Consider the following 22,589-nt stretch of genomic DNA (forward strand, 5'->3'; position numbering starts at 1 on the left):
AATGTCACACGAACTCACTCAGCAGACATCAAGTTTTATATATTACGAAAATTTACGTAATATTAGAAAATTCTTGTAAATCACGGACAACTGACAGCCCCCTCTTTTCAGACATATCGTTTGGTACCTCAATATTATAAAAACTAAATCATCACCACCAGTAAATATACTTCAAAGCCCTCACTAGCAATACAGCCTCAACAAATGTGAGCAGTTGCTCTAACTTACTAATTTGCCATACTTTTTTGTTTTATCATTTTGTCCATCTTTTTTCTTCATTGTGCATACTTCCTACGTTATCGCTACTTATGAATATTTGATGCCATTGTTTTTACACCAATTCATCTTGCTTCGTTTCGTTGCCGCAGATTGTACATCGTTCTGGATTTATTATTTCGTATATTACTTTTGTGTTCGATCTCATTGTATTCACTTTTTCTTGATGAATTCATACCGCGTTTATCAAGATTCTTCACTGGTATTTTTTTTCTACACTCTAAGCCAAAACGGAGCAACAGGGGTATAGGGGTTGCTCCTTTCAGGGAGCAATTGCATTGCCACTCCCATTACTCTCCTAAAAGGAGTAACTGCAGAGGGAGGAACCGTTGCTCTCCTTTCAGTTCCTCCTTCGTGGGATGAACAGTTACTCCCTCCAGTTCCTCCCTGCAGACCAACAGTTACTCCCACCAGTTGCTCCCTGCCGACCAACCATTACTCCCACCAGTTGCTCTTCTAAGAGCAACAGTTACTCTTTACCGTTCCTCCCACGTGTTCGCAGTTACTCTCTGAAAACCAACTGCACATGCTTCCAGTTACTCCTTGGGGAAATGAGTATTTATCTCGAGTATGCTTGTCACACGCTTAACACATGGCGAGAGCTCCTTGGAAGAGCACTGCTTGGGTGCTTCTAACGCAAAAAGTGGACAATATTGAAAGGAAAATAAATGCTTTATTGTTCTTTTTATGAGGCGACGTGTGACCACACGTAAAAGTAGACTTCGCCACACCACAGCCAGCACTAAACAAACACCATAATACATCAAAGGTTTTCTGCGTCATCCGTGGAAAAACAATCTTGAATTTCTAGCATAGGGCAGTCTGTGTCATCATTGGTGAGAGAAGGGCAACTTCTCCAATTCTGAAGAACTCAAGTTTCGCAGCTGGTGTTTCCATCAGGCTAGCGCAGCAGAAAGTCACCGCAGGCATATGTGAAGCATCTCATTGCTGCAAGAAAAAAAATAGAAGTGTGAGGTTAAACATGCCAGAATCAATTCATAACAATGAGTCACACACACTGCAGCAGCGCTTACATTCTAGGATGTCTGCTGCAAAACGAAATGTGAAAAAAGGAAGGTTCGGCCAAACGTTACTTGGCAAGCCATATAAATGCTGATGTGGTAGACGCTCTTCACATGATGTCTCAGACAGCAATATTCTGGAAGAAAATGTGCAGCACCTCAACAAGGCATATTTGTAGCAGTTAAAGATACCCTTAGGTACAGTTAACTTGTTTCCTATACACAGCTGAGTGACATTTCTATGAGCCCATTCACCAATGGTCATTCTAAATGAGGTCTTGTGTGTGGCAAATAACACGTACTGTCCGCTCATGTTAAAATACTTATTTAGCTCGTGCACATAGTTGCTCTCGATTCTACTGTTCTATCATACGCTGCTGCGTCTTGAATTGTGCAATACCTGTAGGCACAAGCCAAGCATGCAAAGCCTGCTTGAAAACAACCATTTGCAGAGGCTACATGATAATCTTCAGTATATTTCTTTGTACCTGACGCAAACGGCTGGACAAAACTATAGACAAATAAATGTAGACCGTGCTACCTTCAAAAAATGCTTTAAATTTAGAAAACTAGGGTGCATTCGTTCACTCGGTTGACGAGTCACAGCCACGAGATATGTAAACGAAGCAATATATCTTAAGGCATGCACAGATATTCTGATTTTTTGTTTGACAGTGTCACAGATAGCTTGCCAATACATATATATTTGAGAGCAACAAGATGTGAAGCTTTCATTAGTTTAACGTCTTGTTGGTTCACAGCCAAACAGGTTACTGCTTGTTAGACAAATTGGAATAAGCACACCATCGTTTCCGAAAAAAAAAAAGCATTATTAGAAGTTAGCTCCTGGTGTGAATGTCTGCCTATTTATTTTGTACTGCCTTCTACATGTGCCACAAAGACATTTGTTGAGGATGTGCTACAAGTCAAGCCAAGATCGCATACTTGGTCAATGTGATGGAAATACAAACATTAGAAACACTGCCACCTCTATTAAGAGCATAACACTTCAGTATCTTGGACTAGCAAAGAGGTGCACAAGAAAGTTAAGCCCACTCTTGCGGAACTTTGAACGCGAATATTTCAGAGTGTGGGAGGTCAACATGCTGTGGCACTTTTAAACCCACGAAACATCTGCAGAAAACAGGGTAAAGGCAAGTCAAGAAACGCTGTTATGAAGGCCTGCGCATGGACAGCTTTGTGAATCTAGGCCCAAGTGTTATGCTTTGTGCAAGCCAAAATCCATGTAAATAGGGAAAGCATACTTTTAGGAGTACCAGCATAAACAAATCTTGGCAGTTGGCTTTTTAGTACAAACAGCAATCCCTGCAATGAAAACATAAACATTTTATCTTAACGGTAACAGTGTGAGCACACACACGGGCCAGCGGAGCCATGTCGAATTGTCAGTGCCAGTGTAACCATGTGGCATAATGAACTATTCTCTGGCCCACACATGCACAGTTTGCCCCTAAAAAGCGATGCTTTCATATACGTAGTACAAAAAGTCTGCACTTACCAAAATTCACTTGCTTTCTGTACTTTAGCATCGTTGGGAACATCTTTATCTGCAGTATAACCAAATTTGTGTCATATCCCTGAAAAAAAAGTAAAAGACATGCATCAAATATTGTTTCATTTGGTAGCAGTGAAGTCAGGTTAAGAACAGCCAAGTGGGAATCAGCCTAATTATGTGCATGCGGCAAATCCCAAACGGCGTTATTGAGGTTGTCGAAATTTTCGTCGATTGGTATTAACGTCGATATGTGACTTCAACGGCATGCCAAGTTTTCACAGCGCATAAAGATTTCATGATGCAAAATAATGACAGCGCTAACGAGAACATACAGCATTTATGATTGTCTTTTACAATATTCAGTTTTGCTAAGGTTTTGTATCACTAAAGAAATCTGAAAGATTTGGGTCATTCCTCCTCCAATTGTTCTGTCAATATGTAAACTGCTCGCTTGATGGTGCGCTTATAAAATAGTACGTTCAGCGCAGAGGTGAAGCAAGTGACGCAGTGATGTGGGCAGATTTTTTTTTTTTTTAGGCGTGCGGGGAGGGGGGGGGGTCCGCTTATCTGAATAGGCCGGGCAAGCGAATATGGTCGTCAATTTGGGCTCCCTACGCCCGGCCTAAAAAAATTCAGTGCGCAACCGCCTGGCTATGCCAGTGAAGTGATGCGACAATGATTTGTTCACTTACTGATTTACATACACTTTACATCTCTAAAAAATGCGGCCCAAGGCCCCAACACTCAGCCGTTAACATTACATAAAGCCAATGGTAGAAAAGTGCCAGTATGAATGCAGCTACAACCCCGCCCCAATGTTTTTTTCAAGCGAGGTAGTGTTGCGGAAATGAACTTTTAACTGCAAAAGTACACTGGCACTGCAGTGGTGACAGGGGAAGCAAGAGGGTATGCAGGCGGTAATAGAGGTAATTTAGTCCGATACGGCTAGCAATGGATACGGTGAATAAGAGCAAATCATTTCTCTTTCAATAGCGCAACCACTCAACACTGTATTGTAAGAGCATTAAATGTTGCTGGAAATGCCACTCACCTGCACGCTGATGCATGCACAGTCCTTTGTCCGACGAGCGAACAGGCTTGCAGATAGCTGAAGACGTGTTTACGATGTGTTTGTTCCACCCAGCAGCAAAATCCACAACTACTTCGCGCTCCATAAAGATAAATATACACTAACCTTCATCACGAATAAGTAGAAACGCAAATCTGCGACACACACACACGATTAAAACATAGCTCACAAGCTAGCACGTCCATGTGCTCGCCAACCACAGACCATATGAAAATGAGTAAGTAGTGCGAACGCGAACCTAGTTGCGCCGAGAAAAAAAAAAAAAAACGTCGAGCAGTGGCAGCTCAGGCGTCAGCGCAATAGTTTCAGTGTGTTTTCCTAATACAATTATAATAAAAAAACTGAGGTACACTAAAACTCATAAATAAATATAAAAAGTTGAGTGTAATTTTTATTTAGTGCTAGTCAACATAAACACTGAATAAAAATTAGTTTGTAATTTACATCGTTTGCTACGCTAGCGCCACACTTCTCGTGCGGGCGCAGATGGCACAGACTTGTCATTCTGCCCTCAAACTACACGGTGAAGCGTGCTACTAAGTGTATGGCTGATGAGAAGCGCGTCTGGGTCCGCTTTTTTTTTTTTTTTCTCCGATATATCTGGGTGGGGGGCTCCTTATGCACGTGTTTCGGTGCTTGATCGACTTTGACGCCCTTACTTCGCGGACGAACGGCGTGTCTAGGCTTTTTTTATTGTTGTTTTGCACGTGTTTCGGCGTTCGGTCCGCTTTGACGTGCCAACTCTCCATTCTGCTGCTGCGTGTGTTAGGTATTTGCCGTACTGTATTCTCAGGCCTTTTGTGTTCAGCCAGCGCTGCTATCTTATTATCTACGGATGCTAAAATAAATCACTGTTTTGGTTTGGTGAAGCTTGGCACACAGAACAAACAATAATCTGGCCCATGAATATCAATGTGGGCGGCATGCATATTTGTGTGCGGTGTCCTGCCGGGGAGTAACCGTTGCGTGACGAGAGCATTTACAGCGGTTCCTCCTTCCGTTGCTCCCTTACCAACTTAAGATGAATACAGTTGCTCCCCCATTCTCGAACAAGTCGGCCATCTTGTTCCGCTTGGTCTTTTCGGAGAGTAACAGTCGGTCTGAAGGAGTAAAAACAGCCGTTGCTCCCATTTTGGCCATTTTTGGCTTAGAGTGTAAGCTTACACCTATTATTGAATATTCATACAATTATATACCACATGTCAGTCATTTGTTATCCTTAGTAAGTTTTGTTTTGAGTTTGTTTGTTGCTTTCGTTCTTTTTCATCTTGTGGTCTTTCTAGATTTTCTATAAACATTTGTGAATGTATTGTTTTTCTCAGGCTGCACTGAACAATTAATATACATGTGTTTCAGTATCTCGATTACAAAGTGTTTCTCGGTGGTGACTTCAACATAACATGCTCGATGATGGCACTTCCACCCACGCATTCACTAACCTGATGAATTAACTAGGTTTCTGCAGCATTGTCACAACGCCTATTCGTGTGACCGCAACTTGTCAAACGGATCTTGCTAACTTTGTCGTTAACGCTGGTACACAAATTTACTCAGCCGGTACTATCAGCTATGTTATCAGTGACTGCTGCCCAAGTAACGTAGCACGCTCATTTTATGTTCATGAAAAATGCCTACCACGATACCACTTTCAGTTATAGATGTCTGTCAAGAAAAAATATGGAAAACTTTCGTGCACTTGTACTGCGCAGAGACTGGTCCTCTTTATATAACAAAGAAGATGCTATAGTGAAGCATATGGTGAGTTCTTGTCAATTTTCACTAGTCTTTACACCTTGTTGGTCCCACTCAAAACAGGCAAGTTAAAGAAACGTAACAAAAGCCTTGGGTGCAGCCTCAACAAGTTGAGATGATAAATGAGAAAAAAATATAATAATCAAGAAACTTTTTACGCACTTGTGTTGAAAGCGATCTCGCTGGATTTGAGAAGTTGCGGAAAGCAATAAACAGAAAACTTCGAAAAGCTAAAGTGTACTATTATGATACTTTTTTTGCATTGGTACAGAGGGTAAATCCAGAAAAATGCATAGAAAATTAGTAATGACGCCTCAATCTCAAAAAAAAAAACAGGGAACAGCCTTTTTTATGAAGTGACTATAGATAATGAAAAAGTGGCGGGCACCACTCTGACTGAGTGTTTCAGCGATCATTTCATGAACATGACGACTTCATCAGATAGCGCGGTCAGTGTCACTGATGTTAATAGATGTGCGCATAGCATTTTCTCCAACCGATTAACGACATCAAGATTTGTCATACTTTCTTAAGCCTAAAAAACAGCAATGCTGTTGATGCAGATGCTGTCCCAATCAAACCATAAAAATTGTAAAAGACGTCATCGCAATCTACCCTGAATTTGCGTTTAATGTTATTCTAGAAACTGGCCATTTTCTTTGCGCTATGAAGAAAGCCAGGGTGGAAGTAATTTTTAAAGGTGGCAATCGAAATGTCTTGTGGAACTACAGGCCAATTGCTGTTCTGTCTGCCTTTTAAAGGTTTACAAAGGGTGATCTTTGCAGAGATCAGCAGTTTTTTTTAAAGAATGACATTCTTTCTGACTGTCAGCACAGGTTCCACTCAGGCAGGTCAACAGAGATGGCGTCGTTATGTCAAAAGGAACAAATAAATATTAACATAGACGCGATTAAACTAACGTTAGATATATGTATAGATTATAGCAAGATATTCGGTTGCTAGCTCATTAAATTTCAGTTAAAACGTTAGATGACTATGGTACGGGTAGCGCTGCAAACTTGTTGTTGGTCGTACCTTTCTGGGCGGACTCAGTGCGATGCCATTGAAAAATTCTGCTCCTTATATCATGAAGTTAAAGCGGGATTACCGCCGGGTAGCGTATTGGAACCAACCCAATTTAGTGTCTATCTAAATAATATCATTCAAATGGTTAGATATGCATGTTGTGCTATACACTGATGATAAAAGTTTGTATCTTGCTATAAACTTGATGATGTGTTGCAGAAATACCACAGTGTTCATTCTAATCGGTTGGCATGGTCTCGTAATAACGCGCTAACAAATAACAGCTCAAAATTATAGGCCATATTATTCAGGGCTGGAGGGAGACGGCCTTGTTTTAGTGAACAACTACTTTTGGATGGTGCTCCCGTTCAAAATCTGATGAAATACAAAGTATTAGGCACTACGTTTTCAGAAGATATGAACGGTACCTGTTTCATGGAACTACTTGAAAAATCGCTGTCATCTGTCACTGGTGTTTCATCTCACTGCTGATGTTTTTTTCTGAAGAGGGTAAAATTGTAGATATATTACGCCCTGTTTGAATCAGATCTTATCTATTGTGCGCTTGTGTGGGCCACCATGACAAACGGCAATATTCGTGCACTTCTTCAACTTCAAAACGGCGCCAAAAATATCAAATTCTTTTCTAAAATATACGTCACGGTTTGAATACTGAAATTGTGAATCGCGCACTCGTATACACTACATGTGGTCCGTACTATACAGGCGCACAAGTTACCTTATGCTATCTCTGAAGTGTAGCCTACCTTCCATACTAAATGTATCTGAAACGGAAGGATTTATTCCAAGTATTTTCATGCGCAAACTCGAGAATACTTTTGCAAGTAAGAAGAAAGGGATAAAAAAACAGTTTTTACATTCTCACGTTTTCCCCCCTTTTAGATGTCTTTCTCCCTCAGTGTTTCGACAAACCTTGTAATATACCATTATGCATCACAGCCATGTTTATACTAGTCATTTTCTTCATATTGTAACTTCTACTGTTTTCATGTATAGTAATGCATTACGACATTTCCTCTTTTTAAATGAATTAGACTTGCATTCTTATAAATATTATGTTTGTAGGTATTATTCAATAGGTTGGTTTCTTTCAATTCCATTAAATTGTGATTTTTTTCCTGGACATATAACTAAAACATGTATGAATGCCAATTTTCATGTTAGTGCTGCCAAGTGAGGGCCTTCATGCGCATTCAAGCTGTATGATGCAGCTTTCCGGCTGACGAACCTCTACCAATATTGTTGGAAAATAAAAAAAAGCGTTCTGATTTTGATGTGTTTCAGTATTAAGAGGTTCCCTCGTGAACACTTGTGAGTATGATACCTCCGAAAATAATACACAACACTAAGAGTGTAACGCTGTATGCAAGGAAACTGAATAAAATTGATTGACTTGATATCCGACGAATTGTTTGAATAATTTTTTTTGGCTTAATAGAGACTACGCCTATGTATTCGAGAAATAGAGAGAAAAGTAAATGTTTATTTTTGAAATAGTGCCCCGAGCAATGCCCTGTGTAACCTTGAGGTGGGAGGGCTCCTTAGTCCAGGAACCCTCTGGCTTCTACTGGCCTCTTGGCCCTTGCGACGAGTTGCTGTTGGCCTTCCAGGTCCTCGAAGGCAAGCTTCGCCTCCTACGTTTCGGTTAGGTCTTCGTTCGTGCGTCCTGCTTCATTAACAGTCATGCGTTGTTGCAGATTATGTCTGGAAATACACTGGAATGTAAGAAGCAAGTGTGTCAAGGTGTACGGTACGCTGCAGAGTGGGCACATAGAGCTATATCTCGTTCGGCAGAGACGGTGCATTAGGACCCCATGTGTGTATGTGCTGCTTTGCAAACGTCTCAGTATCAAGCTTTCCTCTTTTGTCTGTGTTGGGTGTGGTGAAGGGTATAGTTTAACAAGGTGCTTAACAAGGTGAGGGTATGCTCGTCACTCCAGCCTGTAATGCTGGAGTAACGACGAGTAGGTGTTTTGAACAACTTCCGTCTCTTCAACGACAGGTCGAGTGCCCTGTGGGCAGGGGCCAGCCAGGCTGACGTGCTCGCGGGCAGCGGCGTTGGTCACTTCATTTCCCTGCAGACCCTCGTGTCCTGGCACCCATAATATAGAAGTGTACGGAAGTGGAATGCTTCGCTCTTTCATAATATTGATGGCATTGGCTGAGGTACGACCCTTGGCGAAATTCTTGCTGGCTGCTTGCGAGTCGGTGAAAATCACCGCGGCGTCTGTACATGTTGTGGTTACTAGAGCAATTGCTGATTCTCCTGCTGCGTCTGAGTTGAGTGCGTTGACCGTAGCCGATGCTAATTCTTGGCATTGATAATCTACAACGCTGACAGCGAACGCGTTTCTATGCGGATACTTGGCCGCGTCAGTGTAGCGGGTGTCCGGGTCTTGCTTGAATGGATTCGAAATGATGGAAGAAATTTTAGCAAAAGTGGCTTGGAATAATAATTCAATGCAGTAAGTGAAATTTTCTGCGCACTCGTCATGCCGTAGGCTCGTTCTATATTGTCCCAACTTCTAGTTATTTCAAGACCAGTCATGCAAAATGTATGTAGAGCGATGTGTTTTTCAAAAAGCTGAAACATTGTCACCACGCTTGAAATTATTGCTAAGGTAAGCAAGTCATGCTTGAATCTCAGGAATTATAATATGGCATTGTTTATGCACCCTATATGTACATTTTCGACGAAAAGATTTTGCATTTACTGATTGAAATATGTGGCTGCTTTTTTCACACATGCGTGGCTATTTTTGGCTACTTTTAGTGCCCTTCAATGAAGTTGAGTACATTTTGGCTAGTTTTTTCACTTTTCTCACATTTTTTTCACACATATTTTTTTCACACGACCTGGCAACCTTGACTGGTGGCACTGATTAAGGCTCCTACATTTAAACGCGCACTAATGCCGTATAATATTGACTGAGAAGTGACCACCGTTGTTGCTTATGTTGTTGAGCATCGTATGCGTTATTCGATGGTAGCACGTTCGGTGCCTGCCGGAGAAATATATCTTTTTGCCCAGTTTTATTTTGGAGCGCTTATAATTGCGATGCCTCTGCAAGAGATCCGGATGTTCTGGTAACTAACTGTATTTCGAAGTTTGCAGAATGTATAGTAGGGAGGGCACTGGCAAAGAAGAAAAAAAAAACGACAGCGCAATCAACAAGAGAAGTCAAAAGAGTGCCACGCTCTATGCTCAGGGGTTACACTCGAATAGAATGGTTGATTTTTCCAGCCTTCGATGAAACCAGCGCTGCTTTTTATTGTAACGCCACTTCAAAAATCCTCCTGTCGAGCCGCAGAAGCAGGATACATGGAGGAGAGTGCAGGCAGTTGCCATGCGTGTAGACTATGTCTAGACTGAACATCCCTGGTTTTGCGACGACCGTGGGCTGGTTACAGACACGCTTTGGCCACTGATGATCACCCATTCGCAATGTGAATTTTACAGTGTTCAATGGATGCGTTGGGCAATGTAAGAACGAACATCAAAATGCTTTCGTTGTTCAAGAAGTACGCAACAAGCGTTCAAAATTTGATATACCTGGTATGAAACATTGTGGTGTTACATAGCAGTAACAATTTGCATTTTTTATTTCCTTAGTAGTCTACCTCAGCGAACACTTGGTTTCATTAGAAAGACGCCGTTATGCTACATGTTCACTTTTTTGACTTGGGTGCAGTCGGGAGTACTCATATTGTTATTGTGCTACCAAAACATAATAAAGTTTAGATGACGAAAGAAGAGATGATCGCAATTCAGGCACCTTCCCCGTTAAAACGTGGGGAGTGAAAGTAGGTCGTCTAATCAAAGCCTTCTAAATATTTCGGCAAAATTACTTCCCACGTACCTTATTTCAATGACATTACCAGGGAACTCAGTTACTTAGAGCGTAATTGCGCTTTGGTTGACCACCTCATAAATATCCCTAGGCGTTATAACAGTAAAACTATGAGACAGAATAAGAGAGCAGTACGAATCAACGACGATAGTTACGGGGACATTGTGGTATTGTCTGTAATGACCTTGTTGATAATGCTGCCCGATCCGCCCACGAGGACGCCCAGATAACCCCAATTGCATTGTCGAGAACCGACGCTGCAAGGCGCCTTTACTCGTTCGTTAACACAATTTCGGAAACTTGGCATAGTGGCCCCAGTGTCAGCAACCGCCGCCTACACAAATTGGACTCATTGAAAAAGCTTCAACTTCTATCAGACCTCTCCCGCCAGGATGCAAGTTTACTGTGCCGCCTGTGGTTAGGAGTAGCTTTTACAAAGGCGTACTCCTTTCGCATAGGAATGGCGGATAGCTCCCGATGGGAATCGTGCGACACTGACGAGACAATGGAACATCTACTGTGTTCTTGTGAACGTTTTGCGAGCGAACGCAACTTGCTACGCGAAACGTTAGAGACACTAGACAGTAGACCCTTTTTCGAAGAGAAGATACTTGGCTCATGGCTCTACGCGTCGCTGGCCAGCAAAGCGACGCGGGCATTGCTAAGTTTTCTAAAGACGACCGGACTACGCGACCGCTTATAAGCGTGCAATGGACAAGGTCACATATACACACACGTTGCCTTTCACTTCTCTCTCTCTTCTCCTTTAATCCTTTCACCCCTTCCCCCAGCGCAGGGTAGCAAACCCGACGTGTGTCTGGTTGACCTCCCTGCCTTTCATTTCTCCCCTTTCTCTTTCTCCTCCTCCTCCTCCCTATACAAGACTCCAGAAAGGAGGAATGCTAGAATTCCTCTACATTTCTCAAATTGAGCTGTTTAACCCCGAGCCAAAGCGGACCACAATGGAAAAAAAACGTATACTGCCACAGACAAAGTGATACCTTTTTACAATTACCTATCGAGGAAATGCCGCAGTTGCCATGCTTTTCTTGGTAAGTGGTACCAAAATTAATGCAGTAACAACAAAAATACTTTCCATAAGTTCAGCCAGATGATTCTGGCGGCAATTCTTGCTTGTACGCAAAAAAAAGAAAACCATGCACACGCTGGAATCTCATGCGCTCTGCTGTTTGCTGCGGTGTCCGGATGTATGGATGGATGAATGTATCCGGCTCTGCCCTTCAGATCAGGCGGCGGCTCACGCCACTTAGCTCTGAAGTTAAGTAATAGTTATGGCGCCGCCAGAATTCACACCCTCTCGCGGTAGCCGGGTGCGCGAGGCGATGCTCGTTGATTTTGCTGGGGAGCGCGGCAATTGGGACGGCCAGAGAGAAACACGCCTCGCGCCCGTCATCTCGGAGGCCATGGTACTGGTAACACACCGCAAAACTTGCAACCCACTGAACACGTGTGCACCACGCGGCAAGTAACACTCAACACTGACCGCGTGCGGAAGGAGCTCTCTGGCAGCAGACGACGACACAGGTCCTTCGGCTTGTGACGTCACGCACGATATGACAAAATGGCGGACGCTGGTGGTGGGCGTGCTTTCCAGCCGATAGCTTCCACGGCTTATTCGGGACAAAAGTAATCTCTTACAGTCAAGTTTTTACACGTGTACAAGCATATTTGATCCTCTATGGTTGTTTTTCACCGAACACCGTCAATTGTTGGGTGACCATGTCATGACCTATATAAGATGGCGCCTGATTAACTTCTCAACAAAAACTCGTTAGTAAGTTTCGATTATTGATTTGAAAGCAGTTGTGGCTTTATTGCAGCAAGATGCAGTGCACGGTATTTACACCATACCAATTTTTGAAGGATCACAAGAGTTGCTGGTAGTTCGAAATATCTGTCATTGAATTTCGAGGGCGCAATCAAAACTGATTAGGCATGACTGTTCGATCACGCCAGACCGGAACTACCCACGATACAATTGTGACTGATTTGAAATCCAGACGTACCGAAGCAGGTTGTCGTCAGTGACAATAGCATGCAACCATTTGAAAAAAAAATACACAAGTCGACAGCTCATTCTTTGTGTGCGATATTTAGTCCTTGTCTGCTTTTTTCTTAACGAGAAAAAAGCGTGAAAAATATTTTTCACTTGTCTGCTAGAAGAAGTGCCAGGGTGGCTGATTTTGAGGTTTTCGCTTCTCAGACAAAGGAAATGTTGATACCGCGGCTTCCTTAAGCACAGCTTGAAAGAAACCGATAGGCACCAACACTACACGCAAATAAAAAGCGTTGAGCTGGCATTAGAGAGACGACTTGCCGTTTTTCACGAAAAAATGCAGCCGTGGCGTGCCATTGTGGAAATTTCGTCAGCTTTTCGTAACAAGCCCTTTCGATCTTGCGTAACTGAACGGTTGTCCTTTGTACGCGTCGGTCGCGATCGATATTGATGTCACCCATGAAATCCGATAATGATTATCTCAACCCATATGCAAACTTTGTCATTTCTATGAAATGGCTGTCCCATAAATTGGCCGGCACCCTAAATTTAGTATATAAACACCTGCCTTGAAACCAATCGTTGAAATGTTAATAGACAAGTTTTTGTTAACTGGTTGCAGCAAGGTTACTGCAGGTGCGGCGAAGTTTTTTCCCCTCGAGGTGGAGGTTATGTGCGACAACGGCAGGAGGCTTACTGTCATAGCATTTTATTTATTGATCTGCATTTTCTAAAAAACGAAATGCACAAAACATCACTGTGTATTGCATATACGTTCTGCTTTGCATTGTAATTGATAAGATGGCCGTCTAGAAAGATTCACCAACAATAGCGGTTACTGTTTTCCGCTATTATATCTTTTACTGGTTACGCCAAGCTGGCCACATTTGAAACACAAATCCAACACTTGTAACCATGAAATGAAGGTGACAAGAATTTTTCTCGCCCACGAGCAGTTCACAAACAAATCGCATAATACCACCACCTGTTCCAAGTGTCAGCTGCCGAAGTGGCTGAGTTGAGTGGCCAAATGGCAATAGTGCAAAATGTCGGGTACTTTTGCAGAAAAGCAATTGGGCGAAAACTTAAAGGAGACACACAGACACAAAGAATAATACAATGGTTCATTCGCTTGCTCAGTGCGCAGCCTGTGGATGTGAGGCGCGGTTTCAGCAAGCCACAAGATACTGGAACGTACAGCAAAAACACTTGTGCTAAAGAAATTTCGGCAGCTTCTTTTATCAAAACGAAAAGTGATAGTTGTGTGACTGAGATGTCAATGTCGCTTAATAGTGCACGAATGTCCTTTTTTATGAACAAAGTGTGTTCGCGCTTGATGTGTTTGTGCACGTCTTCACAGTTGTCTTCGGATTGCATATTTAACTGAAGCTCTGTGGTCAATAAAAGCAGTCGTTAATTTGCGCTTGATCTGTTTAGTATTCTTTCTTTTTGGTGTCTTTAATATCTTAGCGTAATTTCTCGTGCGTAGAATTATCCCCTGAAGACATCCTGGTCAGATACCATCTTTGGGTCCATATAAAGTGGTATTTTCTGGCTAAAAGTTAAGATTTAATGTGAATTGCTTCTTTTCTTAATAATAAATGGTTTTAAGAAATATCGAATACAAAGTACGTTTACTTGGGCCATATAAATGCAGAAAAATATGGGAAGAAATTCTGCACATCACATAATTTTTACACAATTTTCAAGATTTCAAGCATTATTGGCTTGAAAACTTATTATATCAAGTGAGAGTGTCAAAGAACACGTTTTGAAGAAATTCCCGTTTTAGCGTTGGCGCTATTGGTTGTGAGCGGAAAAATTACCTTGTGTGTGACCGAAAGATTGAAAAACAAATTATAATGAAAAAATATTTTGAGGCCCAAGTGAGTATCGAATCCAGGCGTCCCATGTAGCAAGCTTATTTTCTACCACAGAACCATGAGATTTGTGGAAGGTGATAAAATATACGTGATATGAATGTCATGTAGTGGAAGGAGTCTCCTTCATGAATTGCCTGGCAGAAGCGTAGATCCGGCACAGGCGTCAAATCTTGTGAATTGAGCAATGTGTGGGTGTTTTAAAGGCCCATGCATACTGGCACTCAGACATATAATTAATTAACATCAGTGGTAGAACAAGAACTAAGTGAACAGCTGCGTAGGTTCGCGTGTTGCCCTATACTACATGTATGGGCCCTTCAGTGATTTGGAAAAGGAGTAATTATACTGCAGCGGGCACCCAAAAAACTGTGATTGCAGTAGGCTTTCAGTTACACTTTGAACTGGCCATTGCACCGCACAAGGTTTGTTTCTTCCCGGTACAGTTGAGGCATGCACCAATAATCTGAACAGGCTAGCAGGTCAGAGAGTGATGCGAACAAGGCCTCGTTACGCCGTCGCATTCAGTTCTTGAAAGCGATGCTCAAGTGTCCGCCAATATTCATACAATCACCTACACTTACACGAAAACCATGCAAAATCTTCGTTTGGCCACGGAGAGCATGGAATGCTTATAGTAGTTGTTTTTGGAATAATTTTGGAATGTTTATAGTAAGACATCGAAACAAAGCCTTTACATTGACGCAAGTGCCGTTGTTGATATCAGCATACAAATAAAGTTTTTGAAGAAACTTTTTCAATGCGCAGAGCCTTATAAGAGGCTGCAAAATTTGAGAGGTCTTCGAAGGTACGAAAATTGATTTCTACAGAAATTATTTCACCAAAATATTCCATATGTTAAAGCAACAAAGCACAAATTTTATATGCAAAGCATTCATTTGTGTTCAGCAGACACTTTTAGCATCTATCTATCTATCTATCTATCTATCTATCTATCTATCTATCTATCTATCTATCTATCTATCTATCTATCTATCTATCTATCTATCTATCTATCTATCTATCTATCTATCTATCTCTCTATCTATTTATCAATCTATCTATCTCTCTCTCTATCTATTTATCAATCTATCTATCAATCTATCTATCTATCTATCAATCTATCTATCAATCAATCTATCAATCAATCAATCAATCAATCTATGTATCAATCAATCAATCAATCTATGTATCAATCAATCAATCAATCTATGTATCAATCAATCAATCTATCTATCCATCCATCAATCAATCAATCAATCAGTCAATCTATCTATCCATCAATCTGTCAATCTATCTAATCATCACTCTATCTATCTATCTATCTATCCATCACTCTATCTATCTATCTATCTATCCATCACTCTATCTATCTATCTATCCATCACTCTATCTATCTATCACTCTATCTATCCATCACTCTATCTATCCATCACTCTATCTATCCATCACTCTATCTATCTATCTATCTATCTATCTATCTATCTATCTATCTATCTATCCATCACTCTATCTATCTATCTATCCATCACTCTATCTATCTATCTATCCATCACTCTATCCATCACTCTATCTACCTATCTATCTATCTATCTATCTATCTATCTACCTATCTATCTATCTATCTATCTATCTACCTATCACTCTACCTATCACTCTACCTATCTATCTATCTATCTATCTATCTATCTATCTATCTATCTATCTATCTATCTATCTATCTATCTATCTAGCCGGCCACGTCTGGGTGCTCTCTTGGTGATCACCCTTTTAACTTGGGGTGAATTAAAATTACTATAGAAGGGGAAGATGTTTTGACGAATATGACTTGCTGGTCGTGACAAGAGTACCGTGACAGTCGCGTCTCATACGCTGTCCAATCCTTTTCGCTAGACAAGCGTGGTACATACCCGTAAACAACGGGTGGGTATGTGCCACAAGTGCTGACAGTTTATCTCTACCCAGAAAAGGTGAGAATTGACATTTGTCATTTTAACGCTGGAGCGTTAGGAATAGAGCTCACATCGTCCGCGTTGACCGCATAAATGTAAATAGTATTAATGAGGACACCAGCAGGAATCTAACCCAAGCATTCAAGGTGGTAATCAAGTATTCTACCCACAAATTCTTGCTATAGGCTTCGATATTGCTTAGAAAAAAGACACTATTCAGGTGTTATGTCCGTAAAACGTCAATTGTGGTTGCAATGCTCTCTACCCAGTATTAATGAGATTGGATATGTACTCCTATAATACAGCCGTCAAGTTGGGTTAACGTTAATTGTAGCTAAGCGCCATCCGCTGAAGTTGATTTATGCAGAAGTGTCCATGGGCCATCACGCTGGCGAGTACAAGCTCTGCTAATCAGCTTACCACTACGAGTTGCAAAAACTAATGTTGGTGTTAGCATCCTTGCGCGAGTGTAGGCAAATGGTTATTTAAAACATATGCGACTGTTCGGCATATGTCCTTGCGTAAAACATTTGCAATTATAATTAATGCCACTTCGTAACTTTTCGCTAATTATAACACAGTCATCTTCCCTGAACATGCTTCGCATAGCCTGAATTTCCAAGATACGTGGGATCTGCCGGCTTTTATCAGGAAGATCTGGGATCTACATGCCCAAAAGCTGATTTGCTTGGCCTGAAAAGACCTTGGTTCACTTTTGCTAAACCTATTATATAGTGCGCATAACACCTATAATTCTGTGCTAGTGGGTAAGCGCTTGCCTAATAAAAAGTTTCAAAAATATTCATGTGCTGAGGCACCGGCTGATTAGGGAATCACTATTGCTCAACATGTATGAAAAACCGCAATGTTGTAGAACCAGAAACACATTCTGCGTACAAAGAACACGTGCGTAGTTTTGATACATCTTGTTTGCGTGCTTTCTCTCTCTCCCTTTTTCCATCTTTTAAACTCTCTTATACATATACCCAGTGTACAGGTAGCATAGCGGTCATTCCAGACTGGTTTACATGCCTGCATTTCCTTTCCCTCATTTTCGTCTCGGGTGGTATTTTTCCACCAGTGTCTTGACTACGATAGTAGGGAAAGCGTCGAGCCACACACCTTTGGCTTCTGCGTTATTCGTCTTAGGAAAACTACAGCGCACACATGTTGTCTCCAGCTCCGTGCATCTCTAAGAAATCTGTGGTCATCTTAACGTTTGTTGACGTTGGCAGCTATAGGAAGACATGCCCAGCTGCAGTAAATGGTTAAATGGTAGGGCTGTTGCGCTACTGTACCAAAAATTACTGCTGTATTCATTTTTAGTATATAAACTCTTGCGTGTACTTCAGTGCACATGAACACAGGCAGAAAATGAGGAAGCATTCGCTAAGAAAGTTGTGCGTAAATATGATAATGTTGAACTTTTATAGGAAATTTACTTGAAAGCGGACATGGTGTTGGCCAAGAAAAATTGGGTAATTGGAGTGCAGAATTGGAATCTGGTGACCATAGTCAAATCACACAAATCACACTAATTCCTTAAATGCACAGCATGCTATGTTTTGCATGATGCAACTGCACTTTTTTTCAATGACTACCCATGGTGGCTTTTCATGCCGCACGTAAGAGTTTTGTTGTTGTCCGTTGTTCACCCGCCGCCCTTGTTCAACAAGAAGTGCCAACCAATATAAAGCGGTTTTTGGTCGATGTTTTTGGAGCCTGCAGAAGTGCCCCCTTATTGCTCCCTTCTACGAGCGCTTACCTTCTGCTTGATAGCTATTATAAACAACCATATATCCAGTGTACAAAATATTAAGAAATGATCCTTCAGAATAGACATTTTCCTAAATGCAGCATTCAGCTTGAAAACATACGTATATATCTTTAGAAAGGTCCGCGTGGTAATGCAACTGAATAACTGAGCGCATATATTTTTATCATGAAGAATACGTGTTTGCTATACGTACCCTAATATACCTCACAGCGCCTGAAATTTTCGACAGAGCGCATTGTTACGCAATGTTGAGAGGTGATGAGCACGCTGAAGTTGTGCGCTTTATTAAAATTTGATTAAAATTTCTTGAAACACCCATGGTAATATCGTTACGTACAAGTTGTTGCTTAATATGAACCCAATGGCGGAAGCTTCACTACCTAGACTTTGCGGCAGCTGCCGTTTTACCAGACTCCCGCCTTTTCCAATCGAAATGTCCCAAGACTAGACTTCTGATGCTTCCACACCAACTCTGATGAGTTCCATGCCATATACGTACTGAGTGCAGCCAAACTTCGGCGGGACCTCAGAGAAAGACATTGACGTGTATAAGCGCATGAGCAGTAGCAATGACTAGGACCCGAACGCGTAGCTGAGTCATGTTGTGTTTTAGCTAAACGACACCGCCCTAAAGTAGTACGAGAACCACGCACACATGTTCACGACTTGGGAACTTTTTGTCGGGGAAGTGCAAAAGTGCTTCGGGGATTTTCATGCGAAGAAAGAACTGGCGGAGCACAAAGTCTCAGAGGGCACAGCTTCCTAGAGAGACGTGTGCGACATACATCGAGAAATTCTTCAAGCTGTGAAAGATAGTGAACGCCTCAGCAAAAGACTAGGTTAGACACGTTCTCAGGCGTGTTTCTAAAGATGTGCACAATTCCTAATTGGAAAAGTTAGCCTGAACTCCGTTTCCGGCATGATTAAACACTGTCATACCTTTGAATTGCCGAAGATGTGACAGATCTCTCCAAAATTCGCAACATTCCAACCATAGTTAGTATGAGGACATTGCCACCCAACGACTTGCTTTGGCCATCTGAAATTGATCTGCTTCGGTGTGAGTGAACCTGTCATTGCCCCAGCGTTTCTCAGGATGCTTACGCAAAAAAAAAAACATAACGTGTGCGAACTCTGGCTACTCTTGCTCCATGGCGACCATCAGTAAATGCAGCAGACGCCCATGAATACCGAGGCACACTGCAGGCTGGCTTCTCAAATCAGCCACCTTCCAGTTACAAGCGTAGTTTTCGCCCACCTGGTTACCAAACGTCGCCTCGCTATGGTGTCCCTGAAGAGCGACACCACTATTCCTTGCCTTCTGTTACTTTGAGCAGTCACTTGTACCTCGACCTTTCCGGTCGAGGTACGGCAAGTGATTTCATGACGTGTCGCTCAATGAAAAAAATTACACCACCGCCACTCTCTCTTCGCATGCTTCGCATAACGCCGATTCCGAAGGTGCGTGGAATGTGCCGAATTTTTTCATTAACAGTCTCTTATTTAAATGAGAAGTGCGTGTTATTCCCTTCCTGAGTAGGTATGAACTGTCAGTCACCTGTGGCACATGGTTGAATGGGTATGTGCCACAAGCTCAGAGGAAAGAGTTTGAAGACGTTCGCGACGTGATTTTCAAGTTATTCATAATAGGACCAGCCAGAAATATTTGCGTAACCTTCTAAACTTCCTATACAAATTTTTGTCAGTGAACCGCAATTTAAGGAGGTAATGATGAGAGCACCCATATGTAGGTGCCTAGATAGACAAATATACGCATAAATATAAACGTTCAAATTGTTTGCATATTCGATATGTAGGGCATCGCAATTAAGAGCTCGTTAAGAGACTTGCGACGTCAATTGAATTTTTTTCGGCACCGCGGCAGCTGTTTCAGCTATTCTGTTCACTAACTGATGGAAACAACGCAAATGGTTGCGGCAAGAAGCACTCAGAATCGTACACGAAATGTTTCACTGGCGTTGTTTCTCAATTTATGCTATGGTGCGGCAAAAGGTATGTCGACCAGACGGGAAGGCGCGAAAATGAGTGGCCGTTGGAACACGAGCCTTTGCTAAAAGGTGAACATGGGGCACATTTGTTGACCCACGGCCGTTCACATAAGCGTATGTCGTGTCTAAATAAGATTCAGATTTTTGGTTGAAGCAGGGACACTGGTGTTCGTGAATTGTCGGTGGTAATCTGTATGAAAGTGCGAAGTTCCTAATTGAACAGTGACACTTGATTGTATGTTTAGCAGTCGTAGCGCAATTACCTTTTACATCGCAGGTTGGGATTAGGGTGATATCCGCTCTTGATGTGTGTCTAGTTTGCTGCGCATGTCGATGCCTACAAACTTCGATGCAGCATTTGATAAATAAGCAGTGTAATTAGAGTTCGTGCTCCCCTTGACCAATTTCCGCGTAATTTCCTTGAAGAAACTGCCGTACTTTTGTAGATTGTACTTCAAATTGAACCGACTAATCAAGTAACGTGTACTTCTAGACCGCGTGACTTCAGCGTTTGGCAATCAATACAGCTAAGCCAGACCGACGTGGTTTTTTTGTCGTTGTTGTGACAAACTTTTTATTGTTGTGCATTATAGATTTTTTCTTTTTTGCTATTCACACATTGTGCTATACTTGTGGTTGTGCGCTAATAATGCTATATGTTATTATGACCATAATCTTCATTCCTTTTTCATGTTCTAATATTGAAATGCATTTAAAATGAACAGAGTAAGCGTGGCTGGAGAGCCTTTTTAACTATAATTACCCAGCCCGACAAGTTTCTGTGGAATAAGTTGGCCTTCCTATTCAGTTTGCATGGGAACTCCCCATGCAGTAATTCTGTCGTGGCATTACAGAAACTTCGTAGGTAACAGCTTAAAAAATAGAGCTTCATGCACATTCACCTAGATAGAGATCTGGAAGCGCCGTGAATGACCTCTTGCTCTGCCCCATTTAAAACGAGCCACTTTCCTTAGTGTTTCTGGTTTATGAGGACACATGGCGCCTATTAACGAAATGATTAGCAGGTGCCATGCTCTGCAGTTTGCGTACTGCGGGAATATAGTAGACGATCAAGATTGTTTGACTCTGGGTAAAGTGGATGTCAACAGCAGAGCTGACACTCAGGTATGGTTGATTGTTTGATGTTGACTTATATGTGGTGTTCAACGTTCCAAAACCACCATATGATTATGAAAGACGCCGTAGTGGAGGGTTCTGTAAATTTAGACCACCAGGGGGTCTTTAACCTGCACTCAAATCAGACCACACGGGCCTACAGCATTTTAGGCTCAACTGAAAATGCAGCCACCGCCACCGGGATTCAATCTCACGACCTGTGAATCAGCAGCTGAGTATCTTAGCCACTAGACAACTGCGGCGGGGCACTCAGGTAAGGTTAACCGACGACGCTGAGCTGTGCTCTGTCCTATAACTTTACGCGTTAACGCCTACGTATGTCATATTACGCTCGCAAAACATGAACGAGCACATAGTGTTTGAACTACATAAATGAAACACGTTGCGCGTCAGCGTTTAGTAACCGCCCGTTTGTGCTTAACTTAATGCATGAAAATTAGCCAGTTGATAGTCGGTAATTTTTTTCGTGTGGTTCCTCAGTAATGACACATTTATAGTACCTTGCATGACTGAGTTCACTTTATGCTTTCACCAAGAGAGATAGTGTCGTACGCTAAATGGTGGTTACATTGCGTTAATGGCACATGTAAATATATCAATAAAAGCTGCACCATTACCCATGGCATTAGACAAGTGCCGGTATACAGAACAAGCGCGCTTGTGAAACCACCAGTGCCTCACCTCTGCTGGCTAGCGGCGACCTACAAACGGTCACCCTCGCTTCGTTGTATACGGCAGCCGAAGTAGGAAGAAGCAGCGGGATCCAGTGGCGGCCAACGCCTCCTTCAGTCGCTGGTGCAGGGGCTTAGCTCGTCCAAGTCACCACAAAACGGACGCCACTATCCAACCACCTCGTATGCAAGCCACCAGCTGACTACTGCACGAAAAGAGGACGGATGCACAGTCGAGAATAAGCCGACGGCTTGGTCGTCTTTCCGCTCCTTCGTTGTTTGTGGCGCGTGCCGACCGATTAACTTCCCCCTCGCTGGTCCTCTTTTTTATTTCCGTCTACGCTGCAGCACTGTTTTCGCGGGCCACCTTGCCCACGGCACGCATCAGCACAAAGAACTCATTCTACAGTTTTAAGTAGGTGTACATTATTAAAAAGAATTCTGCACTCTCTGAAATGATTCCTCAATCCTTAATCTTTCAAAATAAACGAAAGTGCAACCCTAATGAAACCTATAACGTTGCTGCAAGTGCAAATTTCACAAAAATAAATATATATATATATATATATATATATATATATATATTGATAAG

At 42.1% G+C, this 22,589-nt stretch overlaps 1 protein-coding gene across 1 annotated transcript in view; it reads right to left on the reverse strand.

Moving 5' to 3' along the window:
- The window catches only part of LOC119160887 (cytochrome P450 3A5), a 101,499-nt gene extending 79,226 nt beyond the window's left edge, over positions 1-22,273 (reverse strand). The window contains exon 1 of the mRNA XM_037413157.2: positions 22,008-22,273. The gene's annotated coding sequence lies outside the window, so the exon portion shown is untranslated. The remainder of the gene's footprint in view (positions 1-22,007) is intronic.
- Positions 22,274-22,589: the final 316 nt, after the last annotated feature.

The sequence above is a fragment of the Rhipicephalus microplus genome, chromosome X (genome assembly GCF_043290135.1).
Source record: "Rhipicephalus microplus isolate Deutch F79 chromosome X, USDA_Rmic, whole genome shotgun sequence".
NCBI lineage: Eukaryota > Metazoa > Arthropoda > Arachnida > Ixodida > Ixodidae > Rhipicephalus > Rhipicephalus microplus.